The 11,439-nt window shown below is 34.7% G+C and overlaps 1 pseudogene; it reads right to left on the bottom strand.

Moving 5' to 3' along the window:
• Positions 1 to 295: 295 nt before the first annotated feature.
• Positions 296 to 1,211, bottom strand: LOC149164866 (uncharacterized; annotated as a pseudogene).
• Positions 1,212 to 11,439: the final 10,228 nt, after the last annotated feature.

The following is an 11,439-nucleotide window of genomic DNA, read 5'->3' as shown; positions in this document are numbered from 1 at the left end:
ACTCATGTAATGACTATAGTTTTGAAAGTTGTAGAGCCCAGAGTAACTAATTTCAACTAACGAATTTATTGACAAATTTGCAATTGCAAAATGAATTTATTAAAAAACCCAAAACGCTGTGAAAAGCAAAAAAAAAAAAAAAAAAAGCATTAGTGTTTATTCACAATAATATATAGTATATGAATTGAGCTCCCGTATCACGCAAAATGAAAATTCAGCCGGACATGTGACATCCCAATTCGTAACAAATATTCTACTACTGCAACTTCACGATGACAAGAATATGTGGCCTTAATTAATTCACCTCTGGAATGCTCTCTAACGATGGTTTCCATCCATTGTTGCTGCATATTCTTGTGACAACAAAATCTTCTTTACACTTAAGCTGAAGCAACGATGATTTTTCCTTCATACACGGATCTGAAAGCAAAGCTTACAGTTCTTGTTTAGAGATTACCATCTGAACCCTAATAATACCGCTGCCATTCTGCGCACGCGTGAATGAAGAAGGCGGGCAAGTACTCTTAGGCCCTTCACTGGTAATTATCCTCGCGAATCGGTCATTCGACCCTGATAAAACGCCGTCAATGGAATGCGAAGACAAATTAGGAATAAGTAGCAGCCGATAAAGCTGCCCGAGAACCAACTTCTTGTCCGGTGAAAGAGAGCGGCATTTTGCATCCTCAGAATGCACAAACGAATGTTGTGGGTACGCCGACATATGATCTCTGATGACAAGGGGAGCCGTGAATTCCATTATCTTTCCGTCAGATCTTGTCACCATTATAAATTCCTCACCGCCCATGAAATGTGCAGAGAGGTTTCCGGATCCGCAAGATGGCAGACAATTACCCATAATTAATGAAACCTAACGTTGTTTACACAGCGATTTTGCAGAGCGAATCCTTTCCTAGGGGCACCAATGAAATCTGCAATATCCTATGGATTGCACCGTTCCATGAGTAAGTTATCAGTGAAGGGAATTTGTGCAGCAGTGAGGTTACTAAATGAACTGTGGAAAGGAATTGAAATGAGGGAAAGAACGAATAGCAACTCTTAAAAACAAGTCACTAACTGTTAAAACTGCTCCATTTGATCTTCAGTTCGGCCAGAAGACCTCTCCCCACATCAACTTCCACCAAAAACCAAGCTAGTTGTTTATCCAGATGGCCGAAACAGTCGTCATCCCAATAATAGAAGCATCATATCTGATTTGCAATCTCTTTAATGGCCTCGACATTCCAAAGTTCCAGAGGAAGCCCTGGAATTTTGGCACATAAAATGTTCCGCTTGATTGGAGCCGAAAGAGGGTCGAATCCAAGCATCCATGGTTGAAGGGTAAGGAAACCCCTGCCTCTGACACATTTCTCCTTAGGGATACAGGCAGCATCTTCTGGCTCGAGAAAATGGAAACAGAGCGGGACTATTCATTTCATAAAAGAATTCGGGCGGGACTACCCAATTTGAATTCAAAATTTTGGGCGGCACTTAATAATTTGAAATGTTGGACAGGAACTGGGGCATTGAATGAATGTACGTGGAGGTATTGAATGGAGGGTTGAAGTCCAAGCAGTGCAGTCAGATAAATAAAGTTGCAATGATGGAGCTGCCTTCGAGCCCTGAAGGCAAGGGCTAACCAGCCATATATTGTGTCTTAAATGCTGGCCCATCTATGTATGTGGTGCACGTCAGTGGGATGGCATACATAACTCCGGCGGGCGACCACGGAGACCTTTCCGGCAGCCGGTGCGGGACCCTCCATGCCAACCCATGCGTACAACTCACCTGATTTGCAATCAATTCTTCCCTGATCTCCGCGGGCTAATTTGAATTTTAAATTTGCTGCCTCGGCGCTTCGAGTTGAATCGACTGCATGTACGAGCTCCAAATGCATTAATGATTGTTCATTTGAATTTTGAAAACTCGCCCCGCCTAAACACTGAAATTTGGATTTCAAATTTTGGGGATGGCTAAAGCAGTTTCATTCCTTCAAGGCGTAAGGAGCTACGTTCCCTTATCAAGATGTGCTCAAGCGGAGATTGAAGAATATAGTTCCCATCCCACAGGAAGAAGTCGCGTCCTAGCTCTTCTGGAGCCAAAGCTGGGCCAAGCTAGAGCAGTTTCCTAGCTCTGCAGGAATCTATCAGCTCAAATTGTTGCGTTGCGTTGTGACTATAATCTGGTGACTGATTTTATACAGCGATAACCGTTGGGTATACTTCCTATGAGCGAATTGTCTCGTAGTTGCATGTATTGGACGTTGGTAATATTGTCGAGTTCAGGTAGAAGGGAGCTTGTGAGGAAATTGGATCTTATCACAAAATCATTAACATTGGATATCTGGGGATTGTGCTGGTCAGAGAGTTACGGTAAAGGGTGAACACTTTGAGTTTCTTAATGTTCCCAAGAACGCTAAGAAACATTGTAAGTCTGTCGAAATTGTAATTGTCATGGACAAGAACGCGAGGGCTAATTTGAATTTTAAATTTGCTGCCTCGGCGCTTCGAGTTGAATCGACTGCATGTACGAGCTCCAAATGCATTAATGATTGTTCATTTGAATTTTGAAAACTCGCCCCGCCTAAACACTGAAATTTGGATTTCAAATTTTGGGGATGGCTAAATCAGTTTCATTCCTTCAAGGCGTAAGGAGCTGCGTTCCCTTATCAAGATGTGCTCAAGCGGAGATTGAAGAATATAGTTCCCATCCCACAGGAAGAAGTCGCGTCCTAGCTCTTCTGGAGCCAAAGCCGGGCCAAGCTAGAGCAGTTTCCTAGCTCTGCAGGAATCTATCAGCTCAAATTGTTGCGTTGCGTTGTGACTATAATCTGGTGACTGATTTTATACAGCGATAACCGTTGGGTATACTTCCTATGAGCGAATTGTCTCGTAGTTGCATGTATTGGACGTTGGTAATATTGTCGAGTTCAAGTGGAAGGGAGCTTGTGAGGAAATTGGATCTTATCACAAAATCATTAACATTGGATATCTGGGGATTGTGCCGGTCAGAGAGTTACGGTAAAGGGTGAACACTTTTAGTTTCTTAATGTTCCCAAGAATGCTAAGAAACATTGTCTGTCGAAATTGTAATTGTCATGGACAAGAACGCGGTGAGTGATGATGTGTCGTGATTGCTCTAAGAGGCGGTGGAGGAGGCAACTTGTGCGTCCTAATTGCCTGGAAAATAAAACTGGTGAGCATTCCCCCAATTCTCACGGCCTTTCAATTCTCAAGAATCAGGCGAGACGTGGTGACAAAAACCATCCACCGATGGCAATACAACATGCCTTTCGTGGAAGAGGATCTGTTCATGCGTGTTAAGTTCTTTTGCATTAACGTGGAAGGAGGGACGAAAAAGGATATGAATGCATTGTTCCAAGGACGTAAGGAGAAGTTCCTGAAGATTATGAACGCAACCTTCCTAGAGTTGAAGATGGCGGACAACGTGTAGTGAAATGAGCTGGATCGAGTCCACGCCCTTCATCGGAGGGACTGCTAATGTGAGTAAATTGACAGAAAGATAATATTCCAACAAAGTCCACTTCAGAATAAAGTCAGATATGGCAGTAACCCCACTGGCCATATCAGGCCTCCCAGGATTGTTCAACATACTGGAGGAGTATGTACACATTTTTTTCTCCTCCGGGAGGGATAATGAATAGGGTTCCTTTGCGATGCCCTTCCCTCACAGAACTGGAAAAATCTTTGACATACAAGACAAAGTGGTTTGGAAGAACAACATCAACCATGAGCACTACCTTAATTATATGCAAAAGATTTATGTATACATGGCTTATGTTAATTATTTGGATCTCAAACAGGGAAGTGCAGTCAATGGAACTGCTACAGTCCAAGAAGCTGACAATTTAGACAGACTTGTGAAGGAATTTCGAAACGTAATTGTAAGTTTCTTTGATTGCTAAGAGGAGTTGAGCATCTTGTGGAAGTTTGTGCACTTTGCTTTCATTACACATATACACACTGAAATCATTCTCAATGCCCAACACAAGAGTGGAGCATTCATATTGCTTTGGAAAGTCATAATGAATAGAGTCATTCATATGCCAAACACAAATTTTATGAACAAATTCATATGCAGACAATATCAAATAGAGATGAACATTTTTGCTGCAACTGTCGAACGAAAGATCAACATTAATGGTGAATGGCATAAGCAAAGAAAATGAGTAATTTGGTTAAAGAGATTAGGAAGTTGATTAGGTTAAACAAATTAGGTTATATTGGATTTTGTTTTGTAAATCAATTTCAATGTAATAATCCTTATTACAATGGATTAATATTAATAATCTTCCCTAATATATTTTTCTTTATTTTGAATTTATGACTTAAAAGAGATTAGGTTATTCATTCTCGATTCTTTATTTTGATTTTAAATCTATAATTAAGAAAAATATTTTATTAGTGTAATTTAATTTTTTCATGTATATTTTAAATTTGATAATAATTTTTTAATAATTAAAATATGTTTTAATCCAATTTAAATTCAATATTTTAAAAAAACCTTTAAAGCAATAAAATGATACACATTCCCCAATTGAAATATGTGATTTCACTAAATTATATTAATTTTTGTTGGGAAAAATTCAACATATTAAGATTATGCACATTTCACAATTTAAATATGAGATTCCAACCAATTATATTAAGAAATGGATGTAAGTCATAATTATTTTTTTGGGACATATCAAACACAATAACCATTGTTCCCATCAATAACACTATTGAAAAGTAAGTTAAATATTTAATTTTCATATGCATATATATGTTTTGTTAGTTTCACTTATAGGGATATAAACATTGAATCTTATAGTTTACACAATATTCATAATGAAAGGATGGTCAATTGGACAATTTTCATGGTAAATATTATTAAAAGCCAAATTCACATTATTAAAAAAAAAGGAATATTTTTTTAAGATAATGTTTAATGAAAAAGATATGTAATAATATTGGTTTTTATAATAAATATTTTTTAGCTCAGTGATATGAATTAAATGGCTAAGAGGAGTTGAGCATCTTGTGGAAGTTTGTGCACTTTGCTTTCATTACACATATACACACTGAAATCATTCTCAATGCCCAACACAAGAGTGGAGCATTCATATTGCTTTGGAAAGTCATAATGAATAGAGTCATTCATATGCCAAACACAAATTTTATGAACAAATTCATATGCAGACAATATCAAATAGAGATGAACATTTTTGCTGCAACTGTCGAACGAAAGATCAACATTAATGGTGAATGGCATAAGCAAAGAAAATGAGTAATTTGGTTAAAGAGATTAGGAAGTTGATTAGGTTAAACAAATTAGGTTATATTGGATTTTGTTTTGTAAATCAATTTCAATGTAATAATCCTTATTACAATGGATTAATATTAATAATCTTCCCTAATATATTTTTCTTTATTTTGAATTTATGACTTAAAAGAGATTAGGTTATTCATTCTCTATTCTTTATTTTGATTTTAAATCTATAATTAAGAAAAATATTTTATTAGTGTAATTTAATTTTTTCATGTATATTTTAAATTTGATATTAATTTTTTAATAATTAAAATATGTTTTTAATCCAATTTAAATTCAATATTTTAAAACAACCTTTAAAGCAATAAAATGATACACATTCCCCAATTGAAATATGTGATTTCACTAAATTATATTAATTTTTGTTGGGAAAAATTCAACATAATAAGATTATGCACATTTCACAATTTAAAAATTAGATTCCAACCAATTATATTAAGAAATGGATGTAAGTCATAATTATTTTTTTGGGACATATCAAACACAATAACCATTGTTCCCATCAATAACACTATTGAAAAGTAAGTTAAATATTTAATTTTCATATGCATATATATGTTTTGTTAGTTTCACTTATAGGGATATAAACATTGAATCTTATAGTTTACACAATATTCATAATGAAAGGATGGTCAATTGGACAATTTTCATGGTAAATATTATTAAAAGCCAAATTCACATTATTAAAAAAAAAGGAATATTTTTTTAAGATAATGTTTAATGAAAAAGATATGTAATAATATTGGTTTTTATAATAAATATTTTTTAGCTCAGTGATATGAATTAAATGGTCAACAAATTCTCTAAGATGGCCATTCTGGCAGCCTGCAAGAAGAGTATCACAGTAGAATCCACTGCGAAGCTCTTCTTTGAATGAGTGTGGGTACAGTTTGGATCCCACAATCCATTATCTCAGATCGGGACAACATTTTCCTAAGTACATTTTGGTCAAGTCTGTGGTTGATGTTGTATACCAAGCTCACTAAGTCCACGACTTTCCACCGCCAAACTGATTGCCAAACAAAAGTCGTCAACAGGATGATTATACACATTCTGCGTATTTACAATTCAAAGAATCCATGCACATGGGATGAAAGGCCCCCCTATGTCGAACACTGCTACAACAGAGCTCTCCATAGTTCGACTAGCCACACCCCCTTTCAGGTGGGGTTGGGATTCCAGTCACTATGTCCCATTGATGTGGCCATACCATTTGCGGCTACTCAAGAAAATTCGGCTCATGTCCAGTCCGAAGCTGATAGGGCTAACGACTTCATTGGGTGCATTCAGCACATCCTCCAGTAGGTCCATGACATATTGGACAAAGCCAATGATAAATACAAGTAATTTCATGATCAACATCGGGTGCCACACAAGTTCCATATGGGCAACAAATTTTAGTTATATTTGTAGAAGGAGTGCCTTGTTGAGCCCCACCGCAAGCTTCGCCCACTCCGATATGGGCCTTATGCCATCACTAAGGTTGTAGGGAATAATGCTTTCGAGCCCAACATTCCAACATTCCTTGGCCTGCACCTAGTGTTCAATGTGGACTGCCTTTAACCATACTTTCCACCATTACTAGACAAATCAGACATTGCGGAGCAAATCACACCAATAGAGATAAAACTAGAATACATGGAAAAGACCACAAATGATTGGATCATGGACACACAGATCAAGAACACCCACCGGCAGAAGATCCAACTATATCAGGTTATCAAAGCTGACCAATTCCTGCACCAAGGCAAGTGGCTCACTAGCGACCAAGTTTAGCAGAAATTTCTCCATCTCATTGAGGCACTGAACACAATGGGGACCATTTCTTCCTAAGGGGGGAGGACTGGTCCAGGTGGATATTGGTGGCCACCTGCCTATTCCATTTGGACCCCCACTATTGTTTCCTTTCAATTTCCTTAATTGTAACACACTTACTATTTCTGGTAGTTTTTCGGGTCCTAAACTTCTGAAGCCGTTTTGAGGGACTAAAAGATGTTTTTAGGGAAACTGAAGAGATGGAAGAAGTATAATACTATTCTAGCTTCTTCTTTTTTCAGCCTCCTCTTCAACATCTTCGAAACGAGGTATTATGATAGTCAAATGGAGATCGTATGCCAAAGTTACGACCTCGGGACGTTGATGATGTACCGATTTACCCAAACGGGGCCCACAATTTTGACGCTTCATCTCCTAGGGTTAGGTTTCTAGATGTTTAGGGTTTTCCATTGTTTCTCAATAATAAATAGGCATTTGAGCCTCATTGTAACATAGTTCAGAGGCATGTACCCACCACATCTCTTCTTAGAGATAAGCTACCATCGTTCGAGCTAGTTTATTTCCATTTCTGTATGTAAGCATATTTCATTTCTTTGATATTAATGAAATGAAGTTTTGTTTTTGCTGCATGTATGTGTTTATGTGTATATCTGTATTTTATTGCGCTCCTGCATAATTCTGGATCACACATCCACAAGAAGATTCCAAGGTTTATTGAAAAATGGTATTCATCAAAAAGGTAAACATGTAGATTGGATGAAAGTAGTGGTTGTGACACACCTTCTTCCCACAAGAGAGACCTTCGTTTTCTTGTGCAATTTTTTTTCTTCAGGTTTTTATATTTTTTGTTGCACATCAGTTTTTATTTGTTTTAATTGTTCATATCTTTGTGGTTGCAAGTCGGGAATGACTATGGTGGCTTCACTAGAAATTTCATTATACGTGACCCCGACCTTCTAGCTGTTAGGTTAGGAGTAGGATTAGTTTCATCCTAGTTTCCCTTTCTTGCACCCATTATGCACTCATTCCCTATTGTTTGTCCTCGTTTTCTTATTTTGATTCTATATCATTTTTTGCTTTAGCCATTTTTTTCTCTTGTCTTCCAGTTATGTTTCCTTGTTGTGTGTTTTCTTTCTTTTCGTGTTGTTTTTATTTCTTGTTGAGTTCTTCCTTTTTTTCATCATGTGAATAAGTATTTTTCTTGGACCTATTTTGGCTTCTTAATATGTCTGTGGCCGAACTATAAAGAGTCTTGTGACACTTCAACATTTGGCTAGCCTTATGTCCATCTTCCTTGTGTTGGCTACATCTTTTGGTGAATGAATTTCTGACGGAAAATACGATCAATCTGTAAGGAGAGTTTTGGTTTAACCATGAACCCACTTCTAGTTTGGAAACCTCATGCCTATACTCGGTTTTTTCGACTTTGGTTTTCTCAAGCTTATCCAAATAGTAGAAACGGTGAAGGGGAAAATCTAAACGAGAAAACTTAAATCAGAGGTCTATATATGCTTCTCTGAAGGAATAACCCCTTCTCCTCTCAATAAGTTGGGATCCCTATTCCAACCCAAAATAAATAAGTGCCAATGCACAATTCTCTCTAAATAAATCAATAAAGATGGAAGAAGAGAAAGGCTTCCTGCGTAGAGAGGTGAAGCAAACAACTCCACCGAGGTAGTTTGTAGGCTTGTTGATAGCGGAACAATGTTTGTGTTCTTGCATGACTTCGCCGAGGTACTATGCAGGCCTTCTAGCAGTAGAGCAACATTAGAGATGAAAATTATACTTTGAAAATGTTAAGCTCACGAGCTACACTACCCTTCCTAACTCGAAACATTGTGATTATGCCGAATCTTATGTTGTGTTCAACTAAGAAGGTATAGAGGGGACCATGTTTGTTTGTGGGGTAAGTGGGAAGGCCATGGTAATCCGTACAATGAATCAATACTCCCTAAATAACCAAGGTCCTGCACAGAAGGAGTTAACCAAAATAGAGAAGTTGGATTCTATTAGTGCGTCGCCAAATGTTGTAGCGACTACAACGCACTCCAAAATTTTGGCCTACATTCAAATTTTGGAGCCTATTGTGGATCCTGTGATTGGTCGTTCCTTAGTCACTTATTGGTTAGTTGATGATTTGAAGCTCCCTTCTTGGATCTCAAGCAATCGTTCACACTTTTATCTTTATATAGCAAGTGTCGTCTTCGGGCATGGGAATTATTGCATATCATGCAAAGGGGAGTTCTGATTTACTTCAAGGGGCAACCTTTGTGAAAATGAGTTATTCTCATCATATAGACATGTTTCACACTCATTTCCAAATTTTCATGCACTATTACACAAGTGTCGTCATTATCCTCACAAAGTTTGTTGTCGGACTCGCACTTATCGTAAGTTGCCACAAAGGGTTTTGCATTAAGAAAAGTATGTTTTCATATGTTCTAGATGATCTATGTTGTATCACTAAGTGCCCAAGTGTGTGGTCATAAGCAAGTTTTATCACTGTTCATGTCGGTTCCATTGATCCCACACTTAGCCAAATTCCGAGGATTCCTAGCAACCTAGCCTCATCTAGCCTTCCTAAATTGCACACTTCGCATATGCAACCTTAAGCTTTTTCCTTGCTGCAACTATATAATATATGGAATTTTATTTCTTCTAGATACACAAAGTCAATGGGTAATTTTGATACAATTGTAGTACTTTTTTGTGCCTTGGATAAAGATTTATGCTAATACAAACTTCCTAACTATAGTTTAAAAAAGAAAGAAAAAGAATCTAATTCTGTATACATAAATTAAATAAAATAGATAACAAATTGAAAATGAAGATTTAAAAAAATGATCTATACAGATAAACTATTCAATAAAACCTTATCATATTCATTTTAAGATGCAAACTTTATAATAGATCATTAAATTTAACACTATGGTGTTGTTGTCATTATAATTTATTTTTGATAAGAATATAATTATTAATCTTATTAAACTTAGAGGTTCTAGAATTTTAATTTAATGATTAATAATTATTAGTAAATGATAGGATTTAATTTCCACAAAATATTCATCAACAAAGAGTTATAATTTATTTCAAAAGTAGATATACATTTTTTTTCAATTTAATTTAAAAAAAATATTATTATTATATTTAAGAATTTGAATGTGAGAAAGTCAATTTTCATTTCATTTTAATTTGTGACATTGTTCACTTCTAGTTACTTACGGTTGTTTTTACTATATTTTCTAGTTTCATGTATATCTATATATATATATATATATATATATATATATATATATATATATATATATATATATATATAATTAATAATAATAATAATTTGAAATAAAATTCTAATTTAATTAATTTTTATGATTTTTGTTTTTGGCAATGCAAACTATGCATCAATGTCTATAAAAAATTATTAACCATTTAATTCATATCACTGAGCTAAAAAATATTATTATAAAGACTAATATTATTACATATCTTTTTCATTAAACATTATCTTGAAAAAATATTTTTTTTAATAATGTGAATTTGGCTTTTAATAATATTTACCATGAAAATTGTCCAATTGACCATCCTTTCATTATGAATATTGTGTAAACTATCAGATTCAAAGTTTATATCCCTATAAGTGAAACTAACAAAACATATATATACATATGAAAATTAAATATTTAATTTACTTTTCAATAGTGTTATTGATTGGAATAATGGTTAATGTGTTTGATATGTTCCAAAAAAATAATTATGACTTACATCCGTTTCTTAATATAATTGGTTGGAATCTCATATTTAAATTGTGAAATGTGCATAATCTTAATATGTTTTCCCAACAAAAATTAATATAATTTAGTGAAATCGCATATATTGCTTTAAAGATTTTGTCAAAATATTGAATTTAAATTTGATTAAAAACATATTTTAAATATTAAATTTTTTTTATCAAATTTAAAATATACATGAAAAAATTAAATTACACTAATAAAATAATTTTCTTAATTATAGATTTAAAATCAAAATAAAGAATAGAGAATGAATAACCTAATCTCTTTAAATAATAAATTCAAAAAAAAAAAAATAGATTATGGAAGATTATTAATATTAATCCATTGTAATAAGGATTATTACATTGAAATTGATTTACAAAACAAAATCCAATATAACCTAATCAACTTCCTAATCTCTTTAACCAAATTACTCATTTTCCCATTCACCATTAATGTTGATCTTTTGCTCCTATGTAACTCATTCGACAATTGCAGCAAAAATGATCATCTCCATTGGATATTGTCTACATATATATTTGTTCATAAAATTTATGTTTGGCAT

The sequence above is a fragment of the Pinus tabuliformis genome, chromosome 5_1 (assembly GCF_031772625.1).
Source record: "Pinus tabuliformis cultivar Carrire ecotype Pingquan chromosome 5_1, CPIR1, whole genome shotgun sequence".
NCBI classification, from domain to species: Eukaryota; Viridiplantae; Streptophyta; class Pinopsida; order Pinales; family Pinaceae; genus Pinus; species Pinus tabuliformis.
The sequence above is the reverse complement of the archived record's forward strand: the minus strand, read 5'-3'. Positions and strand labels throughout refer to the sequence as shown.